This window comes from Somniosus microcephalus, chromosome 25 (genome assembly GCF_052327205.1).
Source record: "Somniosus microcephalus isolate GS21.2 chromosome 25, FLI_Smic_1.0, whole genome shotgun sequence".
Classification (NCBI taxonomy): domain Eukaryota; kingdom Metazoa; phylum Chordata; class Chondrichthyes; order Squaliformes; family Somniosidae; genus Somniosus; species Somniosus microcephalus.
In genome coordinates, this window is record NC_141011.1 from 36374463 (window position 1) to 36395219 (window position 20757).

At 44.9% G+C, this 20757-nt stretch overlaps 1 protein-coding gene across 10 annotated transcripts in view; it reads left to right on the forward strand.

The window, feature by feature from the left end:
• kcnab2a (potassium voltage-gated channel subfamily A regulatory beta subunit 2a) overlaps positions 1–20757 on the forward strand; it is a 372430-nt gene that overhangs the window by 18494 nt on the left and 333179 nt on the right. For 7 of the 10 annotated variants that reach the window (XM_085967209.1, XM_085967207.1, XM_085967216.1 and 4 more), the window contains exon 2: positions 357–429. The exons of 1 other annotated variant lie outside the window; for it this stretch is intronic. The gene's annotated coding sequence lies outside the window, so the exon portion shown is untranslated. Of the gene's footprint in view, positions 1–356; positions 430–4821; positions 4842–14815; positions 15013–20757 lie in introns of those variants that run through there. 2 more of the 10 variants (XM_085967214.1, XM_085967211.1) reach the window with 2 other exon arrangements.

The following is a 20757-nucleotide window of genomic DNA, read 5'->3' on the forward strand; positions in this document are numbered from 1 at the left end:
TATTGTTCACTAATGGGCACTTTCCAGCAAGAGCCATTGGTTACGGATCAGGAGCAAGAACCCTGGTTTGATGTTCCTTTCGCTAAGAACTAGTTTCTGATGACGGTTGTGGTTCCATGTGTGGCCACCTCAAATCTAGTCTCGGGCTTTAAATTCTGAGAAGAATATGTGATCATGGTAACTGTATTTCAGACAGAAAAGCTAGTGGTACAAACTGGATTTAATCTAGGACATTTTGTAGTCCATATGGCTCAGTTATGCACTGGATAAAACTGAGACATATGGGAGGAAACACAAATATTGTTAACATGCATTTTAATAACTGAAGAAATAAAATAGTTTTGCTTTTTATTTAGGAATAATACTCTGTACGGGAAGGAAGGCAGTATCAGCGTTTCGAGAACTCAACCCACAAGCTCACACTGCACTGTAAGTGCTGCATTCATTTTAAAGGATTAATATTACTGTCTTTAGGAATAACAGTATTGGCACTAGGATTTCAATGAAGTGTAAAAGTAGATATGTGAAATCTTTTGTACTGTGCTTGCTTCAACTATGAAAAATACCCATAAGTGAAATTGTAGATTTTGGCCCCGATTTTCCTGGAGCCGTCAGGTGGAGTTTCAGGCGGGCGGGGGTTGAAAAATCGCAGAAATAGGGGGTCGCGACCCCCCACCGCCCCGTCCGACTTTCGCCCCGTTGTTTCAGCGCGACCCGAATCAGTCCCACCCGCATCAGGCGGAACTGGTCGGCGGGAGCCTAATGAGCAATAATTGGCATCTGTAATCCTATTTTAAGGGGCCCTTGCAATTTTCAGCCTTTCCCCACGTAAACCACGCCTGGTGGGAACACCGCTGATGAAACCTGGCGTGAACAATGTCGGCTTGCTTACTTTCAGCTGCAGGTCAATCAGGAATGAAGAGATTTAATCAGCCAGCATTTGTAGGCTGCAGGACCTTGTTGCTCCAGGCTTGGGGCAACTTGTTGAAGGCTTAGGCACAGCTGTGGAAGGTTGGAGTCTCACACACTTCTCCAGTGTGAGCTCCTGGGAAGCCCCTCTCAGCACCCTAACTCAGCGCTTCCTCAACGGAGGCATCTGCCAGAAGCATGGGAGGCCTTTTGTTCCTTCCCTTCTTGGCATTAGAGGATCTCCAACAGCAGAGGAGGCTGCAGCAGATCCAGCAACAGCAGCACCAGCAGGAGCGACAGGCTGCGGCTCAGCCACCTGAGGCAACACAGGCCAGAAGGAGCCAGCGCATGGAAGGCCGTCGGTGCAGGAGATACCCCCCAAACAGGGTCTACAGACAGGGTGAGCTACCTCAACATGACTGAGCAGCAGTGCCAAAGGCGGCTCCGACTTTTGCGAGAGGTAGTGACTGATATCTGCGCAATGCTACAGCAAGACCTGGAGCCCAGAACACCAGGTCGACACTCTTTACCAGTGGCCATCAAAGTCACCACCGCACTCAACTTTTATGCTTCAGGCTCCTTCCAGGGATCAGCAGCAGACATCAGCGGCATCTCCCAGGCGGCCGCACACACTTGCATCAAACAGGTCACCGATGCTCTCTTTGCCCTCGCACACAATCACATCCATTTCACCCGGGATCGCGCAAGTGTGAGGGCGCGAGTGCGTGGATTAGCTCAGCTGGCAGACTTTCCAAGGGTGCAGGGCGCCCTTAGGGCACCCCGTCGCAATCCAGGAGTTTTTGTCAACCGCAAGGGCTTCCACTCCCTTAACGTTCAGCTGGTGTGTGACCACAAGAAGGTGATTTTGCATGTTTGTGCCAAGTACCCTGGCAGCTGCCATGACTCCCTCATACTGCGCCAGTCTACTGTGCCTCCGCTATTCAGTCCGCCAAACGAACTTCAGGGATGGCTACATGGAGACGAGGGATATCCCCTGCGGACTTGGCTAATGACGCCGGTGAGGAGACCAGCCAACGAAGCTGAGGAGCGCTACAACTCTAGCCACATTTCCACTAGATGCATTATCGGATTGCTAAAGATGCGCTTCAGATGCCTCGATAGATCAGGTGGAGCCCTACAGTACTCAGCAGCCAGGGTCTCCAAAATCGTTGTGGTATGCTGTGTGCTTCACAACATGGCACAGCATCGTGGCTTGCCGATTCCACAGGACAAAGAGGCTCCTCACAGAGCCGCCTCGGATGAGGATGATGCTGAGGAGGAGGAGGAGGACGTAAATGAGCATCCTGCAGAGGCCCGTCAACCAGCGACACCAGTGCGCGAGAACATTGCTGGGTGGAATGTAAGGAACGCACTCATCCTGGCCAGATTTGCATAGCTTGGTACCTCAAACACTGTAGCCTCGCTGCTTCTTAACTGACCATGGACAGTGGCCCATCCCTGCGCATTTCTACCTATTGGACCAGCTTGCTGACATCTGCAAGTAATCCTAAGGCCTCAATGTGAAATCCCCATTTGCCAAATGACAGATGCCACAACTGCAGCAGTTGCCACCAGATTTTTTATGTACAAGAAACTGATGGCATTAAAACTACATACACAAGACTTTTCACCCAAGTGACTACCCTTGTGATTAGTGGTGCTTTATTTTTCTCTTGCGCGTGCTCTTACGTAGTAGTACCCCTGTGGCTTCAACAGATGTGGAGGCCCCTTGCTCACTTTCCTGCTGCTCCTGTCTGGACACCTTTGGCGGGCGTCCTCTGGGGTGGCGAGCCTGTGAGGGCTCGCCAGCAGTCTGCTGCTCCTGCGGCTGTGCAGGGTTTGAGACTCCTATCTCACTTGGGTGTGGACTCCGGCGGGGCTCTGACTGAGGGCTCTGAAGTGGCATGGAAGTGTGAGCGCCCACTTCCTTTGAGGCGTGCCAACAACCTCCCTCTCATGGGTCAGCTCCCCCTCAGTGCCTGTAAGTGGCTGGAGAGCACCTTGTTGCACATCAGCGGGGCCATGGGGACCCGTATCTGCACTGGAAGTCCTGCTCAGAGGGACTTCCATGAAGGTCTGGTTTCGGTGCTTAATAGATTTCCCATCGCTCCTCAAGAGATGTCATTCTATTCTGAGCACTCACCATGTTTTCGATACCCTGGCGACTAAGCTCCTCCATGGCCGTAGCCCTCCTCTCTTCGGCTGCAGCCCTCCTCTCCTCGGCCGCAGCCCTCCTCTCCTCGGCCGCAGCCAGCCTTACCACGGAGGTAGCCATCCTTTCCGTGGTGATGCTTTGATGCGCCAGTGACTCCAATAAGGCTCTACTCATGCTCGCCATGGACTCCTCCATTCGCTCCACACTCGCAGCGATCCTGGAGACAAAACCTCCCAGAGACTCCTGCATCTGTGCATGGAGATCCATCACTTCCTCTCTTGCGGATGGACCCAGAGGCATAGGGTCGACATGCAGCTGAGCTGAGCTGGCAGAGGCCTGCGCCCTCCGACGAGGACTCTCCACTGCTGTCCCGGTCTCCGAAATCTGCTGATGCTCACTTGTGAGCTGTGATACACCAGGTGACAACACTACTCTATCTCGCGATGGCCCCACCGAGGTGTGAGTGTCTGCGCTGGTGCTGGGTGCGCTGAATTCTGCTGACGCTGCGCCCTCAGAGGTTGGAGCTTCCTCTGAGGTGTCTGGCTGCTCAGCCTCTTCCTCCTCCGCAGTGGAGACGGGGGCTTTGGATGGTCCTTTGGGGGAGTAAAGGAAAGAGTTAGAGATATGATGCCAAGGTTACATGCACATTGGATTTTGCAGATGCTCATAAGGCCAAATGATGTAGCTTCAGAATCGTTACAGCGACTCATGCTATGTCAATGAGAGAGATGGAAAACTATTCTGTCACCAGCTTGCGGGCTTGCTCCTGTCTCTCCTTCCCCAGCTTCCGGAGCGATGTCACCCCCAACAACCTCCATCACTGCTTCCTCCCAGGGGGTCAGGTGCGTGATTGAGGGTGGCCCTCCGCCAGTCCTGGCTCGCGCTCTCCTGTTGTGAGCTCTCTTTTCCTGCAATGAGGGAGACAAGTGGAGTTTGAGTAAGAGTGCAGGAGTGAGTGTAGAAATTGCATAGCATAGATACTTAGAAGGAGACAAAGATGGTGTGAGGCTGCAAGACCAAGGGCCCTCCTTATGTGTTGTCAGTTGTGTTCCAAGCATCAGAGTGAGAGGCAGTGTGAGGGCTGCATGGTGGAATAGTTATGTGAATGTGAGCATAGAGAGATAGGGAATGGGTAAGGGTGCATGGATGTGACTGTGAAGTCGGATGTGGAGGAAGAGATTGCTGAAGCTGAGTGCTGTTGGGGAAAGGCAATGGGAATCAGGTTGAGGGTGATGGAAACTTCATACTTACTTTTCCTGTACGGTGAAGGTCATGGAAGCGCTTCCTGCACTGCATCCAGGTCCGACGGGTGACTCCCTGAGAGTTCACCTCTGCAGTCACCTCCATCCATGCAGCCCTGGTCTCTTTGGGAGGCCTCTTCCTCCCTGAGCTAGGGAAGAGGACCTCCCTGTGGGCCCTAACCCTATCCAATAATGTCTGTAGTGACGCCTCATCAAATTTGGCGGCAGCTCTGCCGCTGGTGCAGGCTTCTCTGCCATTCTGTACGACTGGTTGGGAAGCCTGCAGAGGTTGAAAAGCTTGCTGGACACTTTAAAAGCACCACGAATGATGACATCATACCGTAGGGCTTTCTGACTGGAAATGGACAATTAGCAAGGGTGCCCACATGCTGGAAATAAATTGGCCAATTGAGGGAAAATTGCGTGCAGCTGGCTGACCCATTTAGATTCGTGTCGGAACCCGACAATTCCCCGCACCTGCGGGAAAATCGGCCCCTTTGTCTTTCCTAACTTGGGTTGTGTCTGGAGAAACGTTGGTATGATGTCAGGGTGGAGTACTGTTGGGTCTGTCATTGGTGTGGGATCAATTTAAAATGATGAATTAAGAGTGTGACAAAAGAAGCATATTACAGAACCTTAAAGCACAATGGTTTAAGTATGATTTTCTCTGAAGGAATATTGGCAGCAGTATTTGTATTCTAAGCAAGCCTAGTGTGACTCTAACACTCCTGGGAGGTTATTTTGGTGAAAGAGTGAAAACAGCAGGTGCTAAATGGGTGCTGTGCTGATAAGACATGCCTGTTTAAAAGTCTAGTTTTAGCACGCAATTTTGGTTCTAATTGTTGATTACCATAATTTGAACTTGCCTGGAGGTTTAGCACTCAAGCACTGATTAGATGCAATTTTCGTGGAGCAGTATATGTGGGCTCCATGTACTCACTTCCACTGAAGGTGTGGAGTGTGCTGGCTAACACACAGTGGTGGGTTTCAGGATGGCTCAGGGACTGAATGAGAGGGCGCACGGATTATCCTACGCAGCATTGGAGTTCCTGGTGAAGGAGGTCCAGAGGAGGAGAGATGTCCTGTATCTATAGGGGGGAAGGGAGTCCACCTTGCCCTCCTGTCCCAGATTCCTGCAGCAGCGGATGCTGCTCTGCCTGGCCCCATGTCCTCCTCCAATTCCTCATGCAGACCAAGGGGGACTCCTAACAAGATGCGCATGATGAAGCACTCCCTTTCTCCTGGTGATTCCTATAAGGTAGCATAGCACAGCACTCACTTTTTTTAGGTGACGTCCTCAGAGGATTTCTGGAATAAATGTTGATAGTGTTGGTGAAGTCTTGACAAAGTGTCCCAGAAAGTCTCCCGATGTGTTTCAAAACTCTTCAAACCTCCAGCAGCAAGTGAACAGTAATAGGTGATATACTTTTAAGTACCGCTCGAAATCCTCAGCAACGACTTGTTTACTCTGTCAGCTGGTTGCTGTTAGGAGAGGGCGTTGTCAAGCGCTATCCACCAAACTGCCATGCAGCCTCGTTAATGAGTGCTAGCAAGCAATTTAAGTGGCAATCAGCCCCATAACGATCCATTGGGCACCCATCCTAGCGCAAGCTTCAACTCCTTTACCAAGATGGTGTCTTGCGCTAAACGCGGGCTAAAGCGTTGTTTCAGCTCAAGACCCCATCTTGGCCACCTCTGAGGCTCTTTGGCGCCTGAAGGAACTGTTGAAAATTGTGCCTCCCTCCCAGTATCTAATTCTTACCTCGGGCTTTAAATTCTGAGAAGAATATGTGATCATGGTAAATGTATTTCAGACAGAAAGCCGGGTGGTACAGAATGATCGAATGTGGATTTGTTGTTGCCCATCATGCAAGTTCCTGATCTTGGCTACACCATAGCAAAGGAGCAGGGAGAGCAGCAGTGATAGGCTTCCCCACAAAGAGGAAGTATAAGAAACTGGGTTACCGTGGGCTGCTCTTGCACAATACATGGTGGTCAGCTCAAAATCAATTGTACTTAAAGACCAGGGAGCAGGCTGTCTGTCCGCTTGCCATCTCGCCTCGATTGCGGTAAGTGAGCCAGGCAGCCTTAAAGATGGGAAGGGAATTAAAAAAAAAAGGAACAACTCATCCCAACTTTCATAAATTGAGTTTGATGATTATGTAGCTTTACTCACTGACATAAAATATAGAATCTTTGCATCACAGAGCAAAGCAAACTTCAGTGTTGAGACATGTTGAAAATGGTGATAAGCTAGAAATGTTGGAGGCCCAAAGAGACTTGGGGGTCCGTGTACATAGATCATTAAAATGTCATGGACAGGTACAGAAAATAATCAAAAAGACAAATGGAATGCTGGCCTTTTAAAAATTCATTCACGGGATGTGGACGTCACCGGCAAGGCCAGCATTTATTGCCCATCTAACAATTGCCCTCTCAAAGGTGGTGGTGAACCACCTTCTTGAATACAACTGCGTGGCTTGCCAGGCTATTTCAGAGGGCAGTTAAGAGTCAACCACATTGCTGTGCGTCTGGAGTCACATATAGACCAGACCAGGTGGCAGATTTCCTTCACTAAAGGGCATTAGTGAATCAGATGGGCTTTTATGACTATCCAGTAATTTCATGGTCAGCCAGATTTATTTAATAATTTGAATTTAAATGTCTCCGGATCATTAGTCCAGTAGCATAACCACTATGCTACCATACCTCTACATGTCTAGAGGACTAGAATACAAGGGGGTAGAAATTATGCTACAGCTATACAAAACCCTGGTTTGACCACACCTGGAGTACAGTGAGCCAATGTTCCCCGTAATTTGTTTTGGGCTGCGCGGCCCATTCAAAAGTCCGGGCATGTGCGATTTCTTCAATTTAAAAGCTGGCTCACCGGCTGCGCGGGACCACTGGACCCCTGCAGCTTAAATAAAACATTGCTGTGAGCAGTTCTGGGCACCACACCTTAGGAAGGATATATTGGCCTTGGCGAGAGTGCAGTGTACATTTACCAGAATGATACCTGGACTCCAAGTGTTAAGTTACGAGGAGAGATTACACAAACTGGGGTTGTATTCCCTGGAATTTAGAAGGTTAAGGGGCGATTTGATCGAAGTTTTCAAGAAAGTAAGGGGAACTGATAGGGTAGATAGAAATAAACTATTACAGCTGGTTGGGGAGTCTAGGATTAGGGGGCATAGTCTAAAAATTAGAGTCCGGCCTTTCAGGAGTGAAGTTAGGAAACACTTCTACACACAAAGGGTGGTAGAAGTTTTGAACTCTCTTCTGCAAACAGCAATTGATATTAAGTCAATTGCTAATTTTAAATCTGAGATTTAAGGGACATGGCAAAGGTATATGGAGTTAGGTCACAGATCAGCCATGATCTCATTGAATGGTGGAACAGGCTCGAGGGGCTAAATAGCCTACTCCTGTTCCTATGTTTCTATGCAGTAGACAAGAAAGTCTAAAGTAGCATCACACTAGGCCACTTTTATACATTTCCTATGGCTAATTACAGAGTATCATTGCAGACTGGTTGCCTGCCCTGCCCTCTTGGGTAGGGAGGTGTGGGAGGACCAACACAAAGAAGCAATCAACAATATTTCTCCTCCTTATACCATTTCTGTTTTCCAAAAAGAAAGAAGTGTTGTGCCCTTACTGATTTAGTAAATATGGGGACCTCACATGGCAGTGATCCCAGAACCAACCAGGAGGAGAACCGGAGGAATCGGGGCAGAGCATAATGTTAGTAGCTATCCTTTGCATTGCCTGTGGTAGGTCAGAGGATGCGCTGCTTTATAAGGATAATAAGAGAATTATACCCTGTAACTTGCAATGTGTTATTCTGATGCTCAAGTGTAACTATGTCCAACATAGCCTGTTTTTAAGGCCAGAATATGTAATTGCTGTGCCTTGCTTGGGTCAGTTGGACACATTGATTTTAGCAGATGCTCAAATCAATGATAGCTCAGACTGCTAAGTTGTTTTATAAGGACTGTAGTTTTCCCATTGTGTAATTATTCTACTAAGGTGGAGATTTGTCCCTTTATGGCCACAAAGTTCCCATGTCTGATTGCTATTCACAATCCCTGTTGGAAGTATGCATATGTGGACATTGGGTGATCACTAGATTAAGTTCAATTGTGATACTCTCCAAAGTTGAATAGCCTTCCAAAAGTCACTGTTCAGAAGACGAATGGTAGCTTGGGTAAGATACTGTCAGGAAAGTGCATTCTATAAACCATGCCCCAGAAAATCATCTAGTTCTTCAGGAGGGAGAGGAAAAAATTGCAGGAAGAAAATTTATAAAGAAATAATGTATATACATGAAAGTGGTAAATGTGTTTCAGTAGTAGTAATGTATTTTATGAGAGCAAGGATAATTATTATTGATTGAAGGTTATGGAGATATTGCAGGAAGATCAATTACTGGATTGAAGAGAATGGATTTGAGAGTCCTTGAATATATATGGTGAAAGATTGAGCAATTGAACGATTGATGGATACCTTGGGATTTTGCAAGTCTCTTTTATTATCAATGGATAAATGCCATTAATGTGGTCTGTTTGGCATAGAATTGGTTCATGTCCATGTAACTAATCTTTATGTACCAGGAGTCATTTTTTCATTCTCCGTCTTCTATAGATGTTTGCATTGAACCTGTATCTCTGGTGAAAGCAGAAAAGGATTAACCATTTACATGTTGAGCTTTTGAAGTAGTTTGGAGATATATATTTAATATGTTTATAGACATATATTTTCTCACTTAAATCAGGCTGGATTGATCCAGTGATCCTGGATATTGGACCCTCTATATGCTGTCAGAATCACTTAAAATAATATTTCAGTAGACCAAATGAATTCTTTCAGATATTAATTGGAATATACTGTTCATACAGATCACTTATTGTATCTAGATTCCCCTAATTTTCTTCCATGATCGGTTGTGCCATCTTGGAGCCACCTCAATCCCAAAGAGAGACTTATCTTTTATCCTACCTCGCCATCCCACTGCCAAGAGGATAGTTGTTGGTTGGTAATAAATAACTGACGAGTGTTGGTTTGTGTAGTGATTATGTTACTGGACTAGTAATCCAGAGGCATGGGGCAGAGGCTCTGACCATCATTTTCCAATCCTCTCTGGCTACAGGTGTGGTGCCAGAGGACTGGAGGACTGCTAATGTGGTACCGTTGTTTAAAAAGGGAGAAAGGGATAGACCGAGTAATTTCAGGCCAGTCAGCCTAACCTCGGTGGTAGGAAAATTATTGGAAAAAATTCTGAGGGACAGGATAAATCTTCATTTAAAAGACACGGATTAATTAGGGACAGCCACATTGATTTGTTAAGGGAAAGTTGTGTCTGACTAACTTGATTGAATTTTTTGAGGAGGTAACGAGGAGGGTAGATGAGGGTAGTGTGTTTGATGTAGTCTATATGGATTTTAGCAAGGCTTTTGATAAGGTCCCGCATGGCAGACTGGTCACGAAAGTAAAAGCCCATGGGATCCAAGGCAAAGTGGCAATTTGGATCCAAAATTGGTTCAGAGGCAGGAAACAAAGGGTAAAGTTCGAAGGGTCTTTTTGTGACTGGAAGGCTGTTTCCAGTGGGGTTCTGCAGGGCTCAGTACTGGGTCCTTTGCTTTTTGTGGTATATATCGATGATTTGGACTTGAATGTAGGAAGTATGATTAAGAAGTTTGCAGATGATACAAAAATTGGCCATGTGGTTGATAAAGAAGAAGAAAGCTGCAGACTGCAGGAAGATATCAATGGACTGGTCAGGTGGGCAGAACAGTGACAAATGGAATTCAATCTGGAGAAGTGTGAGGTAATGCATTTGGGGAGGGCTAACAAGGCAAGGGAATACACAATAAATGGTAGGACACTGAGAAGTGTAGAAGATCAGAGGGACCTTGGAGTGTATGTCCTCAGATCCCTGAAGGTAGCAGGACAGATAGATAAGGTGGTTAAGAAGGCATAAGGGATACTTGCCTTTATTAGCCGAGGCATAGAATATAAGAGCAGGGAGGTTATGCTTGAACTGTATAAAACAGTAGTTAGGCCGCAACTAGAATACTGCGTGCAGTTCTGGCCACCACATTACAGGAAGGATGTGATTGCACTAGAGAGGGTACAGAGGAGATTTACCAGGATGTTGCCTGGGCTGGGGAATTTTAGCTACGAGGAAAGATTGAATAGGCTGGGGTTGTTTTCTTTGGAACAGAGGAGGCTGAGGGGAGACCTAATTGAGGTGTCTAAAATTATGAGGGGCCTAGATAGAGTGGATAGGAAGAACCTATTTCCCTTAGCAGAAGGGTCAATAACCAGGCAGATTTAAAATAATTGGTCGGAAGTTTAGAGGGGATTTGAGGAGAAATGTTTTCACCCAGAGGGTGGTGGGGGTCTGGAACTCACTGCCTGAAAGGGTGGTAGAGGCAGAGACCTTTATCACATTTAAAACGTACTTGGATACGCACTTGAAGTGCCGTAACCTACAAGGCTACGGACCAAGAGCTGGAAAGTGGGATTAGGCTGGATAGCTCTTTGTCGGCCGGCATGGACACGTGCTGTAAATTTCTATGATTCTATGATGGGCTAATAATTCACAAGGTGAATTTGAATCCCACCATAGCAGTTTGAGATTTTTTTTAAAAGGCTGGTAGTAGTAAAAGCAACCATGAAGTTGTTGGATTGACGTAAAAATCCGGCTGGTTCACTAATGGCCTTTTAGGAAAGGAAACCTGCCATCCTTACCTGGTCTGGCTCAAATGTGACTTCAGTCCCACACCAACATGATTGACTCTTAACGTCCCTGCGAAGTGGTCCTGCAAACCATCCAGCTGTATCAAACCGCTACAATGCAGCAGTTCAAGAAGTAAAAATAAAATTGCAAAATACTGCAGATGCTGGAAATCTGAAATAACAACAGAAAATGCTGGAAATACTCAGCAGGCCAGGCAGCATCCGTGGAGAGAGAAACAGAGTTAACGTTTCAGGTCTGGGACCCTTCATCAGAACTGGAAAAAGCTGGAAATGTAACCGATATTAAGCAGGTGCAGAGACAGCGGGGCGGGGGTGGTGGGGGTTAGGAGGGGAGGAAGAAATAGAAAGAATATCCTGTACTTTTGTAAGAGGCAGGAAAGATAAAATGTTGCAAATGGGAATGGCAAAAATCATACTGCATGAAAAATGGGGGCAGGGATAATTATCTGAAATTGTTGAACTCAATGTTGAGTCCAGCAGGCTGCAAAGTGCCCAATCGAAAGATGAGGTGCTGTTCCTCGAGCTTATGTTGAGCTTCATTGGAACAATGCAATAGCCCGAGGACAGAGAGATCAGAGTGGGAGTGAAGCGGTGAATTAAAGTGACAGGCGACCGGAAGCTCAGGGTCACCCGTACGGACTGAACGGAGGTGTTCCGCAAAGCGGTCGCCCAATCTGCGTTTGTTCTCCCCAATGTAGAGGAGACCGCATCGTGAGCAGCGAATACAGTATATTAAATTGCAAGAAGTACAAGTAAATCGCTGTTTCACCTGGAAGGGGTGTTTGGGGCCCTGGACAGTGGGAAGGGAGGAGGTAAAAGGGCATGTGTTGCATCTCCTGCGCTTGCACGGGAAGGTGCCAGGTGAAGGAGCAGGGCTGTTGGGGGTGATTGAGGAGTGGACCAGGGTGTCGCGGACGGAGCGGTCCCTTCGGAATGCTGAAAGGCCCAAGAAGTAGGCCCACCATCATCATCTCAAGGGCAATAAATGCTGGCTTGGCAGCAATGCCCATATCCTGAGAATGAATATTAAAAAAACATTAGCCAGGGTGCTGGTAGGGATGCTAAAAGTGGCCTCAGTGCATGTGAGCCAGGGAGAAGAATAATCAGCTCGGGTTCCTGAGCTTCATCACTCTCCAATTTATGCTGGCAATAAGTGCAAGTGGACTTTGGCATTTAAATGCTCCCTGTGATTAAATAACCTGCTGGCATTCAGTGTCTGGGTTCATACTTGAAAAATGTTCACACTTGGGCAATGTTTTGGTAAGCTGTTGGTTCCCTCAGAACTGTAGGATTCAGTGCCCACAGGAGAGGTGGGGAGAAATGCGTAACAAAGTGCAACTAACAGGACATTGTACTGAACTATAAAGATATAATACAAAGTTGTTTGATGAGGTTGAGAATTAAAAAGTCCAGAGTTTGTTTTTGGCTTGCTGAAACGGAAAATGATTCATTGAAAAATAGAAGATAGGAGCAGAAGTAGGCCATTCGGCCTCTCGAGCCTGTTCCACCATTTAATGAGATCATGGCTGATCATCCAAATTCAGTACCCTGTCCCTGCTTCCTCCCCATATCCCTTGATCCCTTTAGCCTTAAGAAATATATCTAACTCCTTCTTGAATATATTTAATGAATTGGCCTCAACTGCCTTGTGTGGTAGAGAATTCCACAGGTTTACCACTCTCTGGGTGAAGAAATTCCTCCTCATCTCAGTCCTAAATGGCTTACCCCTTATCCTTAGATTGTGACCCCTGGTTCTGGACTCCCCCTGCATCTAGTCTGTCTAGTCCTGTTAGAATTTTATAAGTTTCAGTGAGATCCCCTCTCATTCTTCTAAACTCTAGCGAATATAAGCCTAATCGACCTAATCTCTCTTCATACGTCATTCCTGCCATCCCAGGTATCAGTCTGGTGAATCTTCGCTGCACTCCCTCCATGGCAAGAACATCCTTCCTCAGATAAGGCGACCAAAACTGCACACAATACTCAAGGTGTGGTCTCGCCAAGGCCCTGTACAACTGCAGCAAGACATCCTTGCTCCTGTACTCAAATCCTCTCACTATGAAGGCCAACATACCATTTGCCTTCTTAACCGCCTGCTGCACCTGCATGCTTACCTTCAGCGACTGGTGCACAAGGACACCCAGGTCTCGTTGCACTTCCCCTTTTCCCAATCTATTGCCGTTCAGATAATAATCTGCCTTCCTGTTTTTGCCACCAAAGTGGATAACCTCGCATTTATCCGCTTTATACTGCATCTGCCATCCCATGCATCTGCCCAATCACCCAACCTGTCCAAATCATACTGGAGTTTCTCTGCATCCTCCTCACAGCACCCACACCCACCCAGCTTTGTGTCGTCTGCAAACTTGGAGATATTACATCTAGTTCCCTCATCTAGATTACGAACTTTGGCAGTTCCATGGCAGGCGACATCTGTGGCTGGTCCCGACCCCGCTGCTGGCTCCAGCCTGGCCTCTGAAATGAATTTCCCCTGATTGGGCTTGTTAAGTCCGCCCAGCGCGTTTGCCGGCCAATTGACCTCCCGCCTCAGCTTCACAAACGAGGTCTAGTCACAGTGGGAAACCGGTGGGCGACCTGTCAAATCCAAAAAGCTGGGGGAAAACCATTGATAAGCGGCTGTAACAAGCCACTAATGAATTTAATTGCCTCCCCCGTCGCTGCGTGTCGGGTCTGCTCAGCACTGAGACCCGACATTTGGTAAAGGCGCGTGGCGGCGGGTTCACAGCGGTGTCCCGACCCGCTGGGGAAACAAAACACTTTCCCACCTAACCCGCCACCGATCGTGCCTGCTGATCCCCGCAAAATCCAGCCCTTAGTTATACACTGAAGTTTGATCACTGTTCCAAAATGTTCTTGCCTTCCGCCAAGATTTCCGTACCATTGCCCCCAATTCCATCCCTCTCCATGGCCACTGTCAGTAGAAGTCGACTGTCCTTTTTGACTGGAGAGAAACATCCTAATTAATGAGCCGTGTTAACCTACATGGACGTTCTCAAGGTTGGGCCTTATTACCTGTCAGAAGTACATTGACTTTAACGATTGTGCCACCTTTATGAAAAAAAACTATGGTTACCACTTACGTTTTCTGTCACTGCAGGCTTATCGTTTTGTGTCCTGGAGCAGTGTAGCGTTATCAGGCATATTGCAGCATACAGCAATGTAGGATTAATATATTTTTTTAATGTAGTTTTTTGCTTACTTCCTCACTCCCTCACTCGCCTTGTTAACTGTTCTCACCATCTCTGTGCTCCTTGTATAGCTTTACCTGTAAGCAACAAGTGAATGGGTCAAAGACTCATCAGGGTATCCAATTCCATTAGTGATTGCTGTTTAATTAACAGGCAGAAAGTGTGCAGTCTGAGGGAGGAGGTAATCTATCTCTAGAAGAGGTGTTGCAAATTAGCAAGTACGGAAAAGAAGTGTTTTTTAAAATTTCATAGTCAAAATAAATACAAAGTATATTCAGGTAATTGACAACATTGAAAGGAAAAGACTTAAATTTATATAGTGCTTTTCATGACCTCAGGATGTCCCAAAGCACTTTACAGCCAGTTAAGTACTTTTTGAAGTACTTTTGAAGTGTGGTCACTCTGTGGTAATGTAGGTAATCACAAAAGCTAATTTGTGCACATCAAGGTCCTACAAACAGCAATGAGATAATGACCAGGTCATCTGTTTTAGTGATGTTGATTGAGGGATAAATAGTGGCCAGGAGACTAGGAGAACACCCCTGCTCTCTTTCGAATAGTGCCATGGGATTTTTTGCATTCACATGAGAAGACAGATAGGGCTTCAGTTTAACATCTCATCCAAAAGACGGCACCTACAGCAATGCAGCACTCCCTCTACTGCACTGAGGTGTCAGCCTGGATTATGTGCTAAAGTCTCGAGTGGAGTCTGAACCCATGATCTTCTGACTCAGAGGTGAGAGTGCTACCACTGAGCCAAGGCTGACACCTAATTGAGAATGAAACAATTTTTTTTAGTCCAGCATTCACTTTAATAAATTAATGTGATGGGAAAGGCAGACTTCTTCAATATTTAGTTGCCAAATATGATACATTTATGGTCAATTCTCCAATCTAATCAATATTAGCTAGTTAAATTTGTTAGCAAAGGCTTCCCGAATGTTTGAATGGGTAAATGCGCCTTGAAGTATGGTACTAAGACATACCTACCAGGAAGGCCCTAGATTTGATTCCTAATCGGTACAGACTTGGCTGATTCAACTAGTAATGGTTGGTGTGCTTTAGTTGGCCTCAGTGTCTCCAGGCGAAAAAAGGACATAAAATGAGCCATGGTTAACCCTCCTGATCGCGATGCATGGACTCTTGCTGTAAGGTACTTGTGTGTGGATTTTGCATGAAGGCAAGGTAAGGTTCAACTGTGATACCCCACATAGTCAGATAGCCTGACTGACAGTCGCTGCTTAGACGCAGATAAAGATTGGCCCCTCGGAGAAGGTACCTGAGGGGTTGATGATCATGAAATTATATTGTAATATGAGTGAGTATTAGAATTTTCTCGATGAAATATTCCAAATCATTATGTTACTCTATCAAAGTAAATAGTTCTGCTGTAGTTTCTTTAAATGTAATGGCATAGCTAGCCTTCGAATCATACTGACTTCTTTCATTTAGGGAAGTAATACCACTCCCATTGAGAGTAGTCCTCAGGCCACCACAGAGTGCTAAGATGCATTTTTGCATGTGATTCTATGTATTGAATTCTGGATCTGTAGGCTCTTAGAATGTGATAAATTAAGGTAATATGCTTTCCCATAAAGAAGAAAGGGAAACTGGAGGAGGAGGTAACTCCTTATTCCTCTTGATCACCTTCAAGAGACTAGTTATAAAATGACATCAAAAAGGGCCCGAGAGTCAGCTGCCTGCCTTCCCCTCTCTGCAGTGGAACTATACATGTTGCATAAAGACCTAAATGGGTATGCGAGGGATGCAACTCTTTAAAAATAGGAGGGAAAATTGGTACCAACCTGCATATTGAGTTATACACCAGATGTTATAATACCACTTCTGCACATCAAGTGAGGGTACAGCTCACCAAAGTGCTCTGCATTGCAAGAGAGGTTTCTACATGATTCAACTTGCTTGTTGCATAATGTTGCAACACATACTATTGACCGTAACTGCGAAGCAAACCATTTTTTAAGGTGTTTCACTGCAAGTTGTGATCAGATTTTAAAAAAAATTCCTCTCAAGCTGTTTTGAGTTTTTTTTTATTAACTAAGCTGTAAAGACAGTTCTTAGTCTTTTTTTAATGGCTCCTTTTCATGTGTGCACTGCAGTCTTGTTTGTAAGCTAGAATCTTGAGTTTATGCTAGGATGCAGTCGATGAGGATGTTCGGCTCCTGTATGTATATTCTGAGTAATGCAAGCATACTAATGCAGCTTCCCTTGGGATAGAAATCAATTTTGGCCCGTTCTTGGGCCTGAAATGGTCGGCGCGTGTCCTGTTGTGCCAGAGGCTTGACCAAAATTGGACCTCTGTCGTCATCTTAATCAGGTTGATCTGCTAGTGCTTGTTTGCCTTCAGAGGTAGCTCGTCAGTTGCTGCGGAACCAATTTGGTTGGCAGCCTTGACGACAGCAGCCTTGGGTTTTTCTGGGAAGGAAACGGTGCAATGAGGTCCAATTTCTTTCCACTTGTGTCGACATTTCCATGTCACAAAGACATAAATATTGCAAAGGCATATAAATCTAGTATTCTGCCAGAAGCTGGTATTTTAATTTAAAACATAATTTCCAACAATGAGCATTGGTGCGAAAATATGGTTATAGAGAATTAAGATGGCATATAGTTGCCACACAACTGTGCCCCACTGGTGCCAATAATATTTGATGGAAAATTGTGCCATTGAATGAAGGTAAGTGAAAAGGAAAGTTTATCTTACTCATTTTGATTGAAAGGGAAATGTTTAGGATCAGTTGTATTTTGTTGGAGAACTTATTGTGTTTCTCTCAATCTCTGATCTCTCGCTGACTGATCTTGCTCACTACCGGGCCGACAGGCGGGACTTCCTGTTTGCTGGTTTCGGCAAGATTTTCGGAATGAACCTCCTGACCGTGAATTTGTTAAATGGTCCTCTGATGTATACATGATATATAGTAGGATCTGGTTTAAATGTGTTAGATTGGGATGGGGGAAAAAAGGAGTATGTAACCAGGCTTAACTTTGTTATGCTAGGACTGACTGCATGGGGAAAAATTGGGACTTGTGAAAACATTGATTATTTTGATGCCTTCCAAAAGAAAAATATAATTTGAAAGGGTTATTTTCTGAACATTAGCAAGAAAAATATGAGCAGCCTATTTTGCTCCTTAACTCTGAACACACGTTCTGTAGTGTTCTGAATAATGTGATTTCCATCTGTTAATTTTCTCTCCATTCTCTTAATTTTAGTATATTTATGATCAATTATAGTTCAAAGGAAACAGTGCTTCTGTTATGAATTTAGTATCAGACTGAGTATTCAGCAATTATTCCTTCATTTCTAATTGATGTATCTTAAAAGGGGAAGGAAAGTCTTGGGCAATTCTTTTTGTTCACAGTGCTTCCTTTTTTTTACAGAAGAAAATATAGCCTCTAGAAAATTTTGTTGACTTTTGTTTAAAATAGAGTGTCAATTTTTTACTGGCATGAATACCCTCAAGTTGATTTTCTTTCCATGCTACGTCGTTCTGGTAACGCCATTGCCAAGGGAGAATCTCTGAGCGGCTTCCTTGTAAACAGTGAGGGCTACAATTTGGAACTAGCCTAAGAATCGCTCTCAAGCTGCACGACTTTAGGAAATCACACAACAGGCAGTGGCATCTGTATTCCTACCCTGCAGCATAGTTTCCCAGATCACATGGCTCTCTGAGTAGTTTGAAGTCACCCAATATCTGAATTTTAAGCCATAATTCTGTAAATGAATGTTTGCAGAAAACAACGGTTGCTCTTCACATTCCATATTTATTAATTTTTTGTGATAAATACAGATTCTGCTGTAGTGCCAATGATATAAAAAATCTGCTGCAAATTTTATGGTTAAAGAATTGTAGAACTTCAGGGCAACAGGACTAATTCCAAGTGTAAAAAGAATGAGCTGTGATGTGAGGAAGAAGCTTAAGCTTTGTAGTTTAGAAAGAAGGCAGTTAAGTGGGGGGATCTCATCAAAGTATATGTGAAATATTAAGTAGCATAGATAAGGTAATCCCAGATTATTACTTCAAAGTAAACCAGGAAAGTTGTACCAGAGGACATAAATGAAATGATTGAAAAGTAAATTTAGAACAGATATCGGGGGAAAAGAGTGGTAAATGTTTGGAATAATCTAACATCCAAGGTAACAGAGGCAAAACATTGGGGTAGTTTACAATTAAATTAGATGCCATGATGAAAGAGTTGATTTAGTAGAGCTGGGTTACTTAAATCACAGACTACATCTAGACCGCGGGATGTTAAAATCCAGACAGTGTGAGATTTGGTGCCTTGATCAGGCTGGAGACTAGGAAACGTGAAACTGGAGTGGAATATAGCACAGGTCATCATACTGAAGAATGAACTAGTGCTTCAGATTTGTCTGAAAATAGCATGCCAGGGTGCAGTAGTGTCGTCCAGTTGCATAAAGATGCGTGATTGGGTTTAGCAAAGAAAGAAAAAACTGAAAAAGAAAGGGCCTGGTGCCAAGACCAAGAGTGGACGAGTAAAGAACAGCAGGGGAGCACAGTAAGTGGAGCTGGGGATTAAACACAAACAGGAGTAGGCCATTCAGCCCCCGAGCCTGTTCCATCATTCCGTTAGATTATGGCTGATTTGTACTTCGACTCCATTGACCTGCTTTTGCTCCATGTCCCTCAACACCCTCACCTACCAAAAATTAGCAATCTCCGTCTTGAAAATTTCAATTGACCCAGCATCCGCAGCCTTTTGGGGGAGCGAGTTTCAGATGACCACTTTTGTGTGGAAAAAGTGCTTCCTGATTTCAATCCCAAATAACTAAGTCCTAATAAGATTATACTCTTTTGTTTTGGACTCACTCACCAGAGAAAATATGTATCTACCCTATCGAATCCCTTTTCAATATAAACATGTCGATCAGATCACCCCATAACTTTATAAACTCAAGTAAATACAATTCAGGTATTTATGCAATCTGACCTCATAATTTAATCCTTTAAACTCTGGTATTATTCTGGCGAATCTGTGCTGTACTCCTTCCAAGGGCAATATATCTTTCCCAAGGTTCTGAGCCCAGACCTGAATGCAGTACCCCGAAGGCTCTGTACAACAGCAACATAATTTCCTCATTTTTGTATTCCAACCCTCTTGAGATAAAGGCCAACATCCCATTAGTCTCGTTTATTACTTTATGTACCTGTGCACTAGCCTTTAGTGATTTGTGTACATGGACATCCACAGTTCCTGATGTCTCATCATTAAGAAAATAATCTGATTTGTCTTTCTCAGATCCAAAGTGGATAACCTCATACATCCCAAAATTGAACTCCATCTGTCATCGTTTTGTCCACTCATTTAGTCTGTCTATGTGCCCCCTAATTTAGTGTCACCTACAAACTTGGATGATGGAATAAAGCATGGTACATCTAAGTCATTAATATATATGGTGAAAAGCTGAGGCCTCAGTATAGATTCCTGGGGAACACCACTTGTCACATCCTGTCAATCAGAGAACGAACACATTATCCTTCTCTCTGTCTCCTACCTCCCAACCAGTTACCCAATAAAAGGAAAGCATAGGGATGCAAAGACAGAACATGGCTTAGAGAGGATTGCCAGCACAACATGAAGTGAGTAAATTTAAATCTAGTTTTAGGATCAGTAGTAGATGTAGGGAAGATATGAGCAAGGTGAGGCTGGAGCATAGTGTGCCCAGAATAGTTACACTTTTTTTTAACAGATTTAAGTTGGTCTGGTAATACATGGAACAAGTCAATTTAAATGCTTGCCACTTGGAAGATAGTGGCTTAACAGTTTAATGCTGCCTAATCTATGGTGGATTGAAGCTCACACATTTGGGGATCTTTCTTTAAATTTATGGTGCTATTTGTAAAAGTTACATAAATATAACAAAACTCCTTACACCCTGAAATTTGGAAAGTTGTCCTCCTCAATCATGGCTTCTACTCAATCACACAATCCAGGCTGACACTTCAGTGCAGTACTGAGGGAGTGTTGCACTGTGTGTTGTGCCATCTTTTGGATGAGATGTTAAACCGAGGTTACATAGATACATAGCAGATAGGAGCAGGAGTAGGCCATTCGGCCCTTCGAGCCTGCCCCGCCATTCAATGAGATCATGGCTGATCATCCAAATTCAGTACCCGGTCCCTGCCTTCTCCCCATATCCCTTGATCCCTTTAGCCTTAAGAAATATATCCAACTCTTTCTTGAATATACTTAATGAACTGGCCTCCACCGCCCTCTGTGGCAGAGAATTCCACAGGTTCACCACTCTCTGGGTGAAGAAATTCCTCCTCATTTCAGTCCTAAATGGCTTACCCCTTATCCTTAGACTATGGACTCCCCGGCCATCAGAAACATCCTTCCTGCATCTAGTCTGTCCAGGCCTGACAGAATTTTCTAGGTTTCGATGAGATCCCCTCAGTCTTCTAAACTCCAGTGAGTATAAGCCCAATCGACACAATCT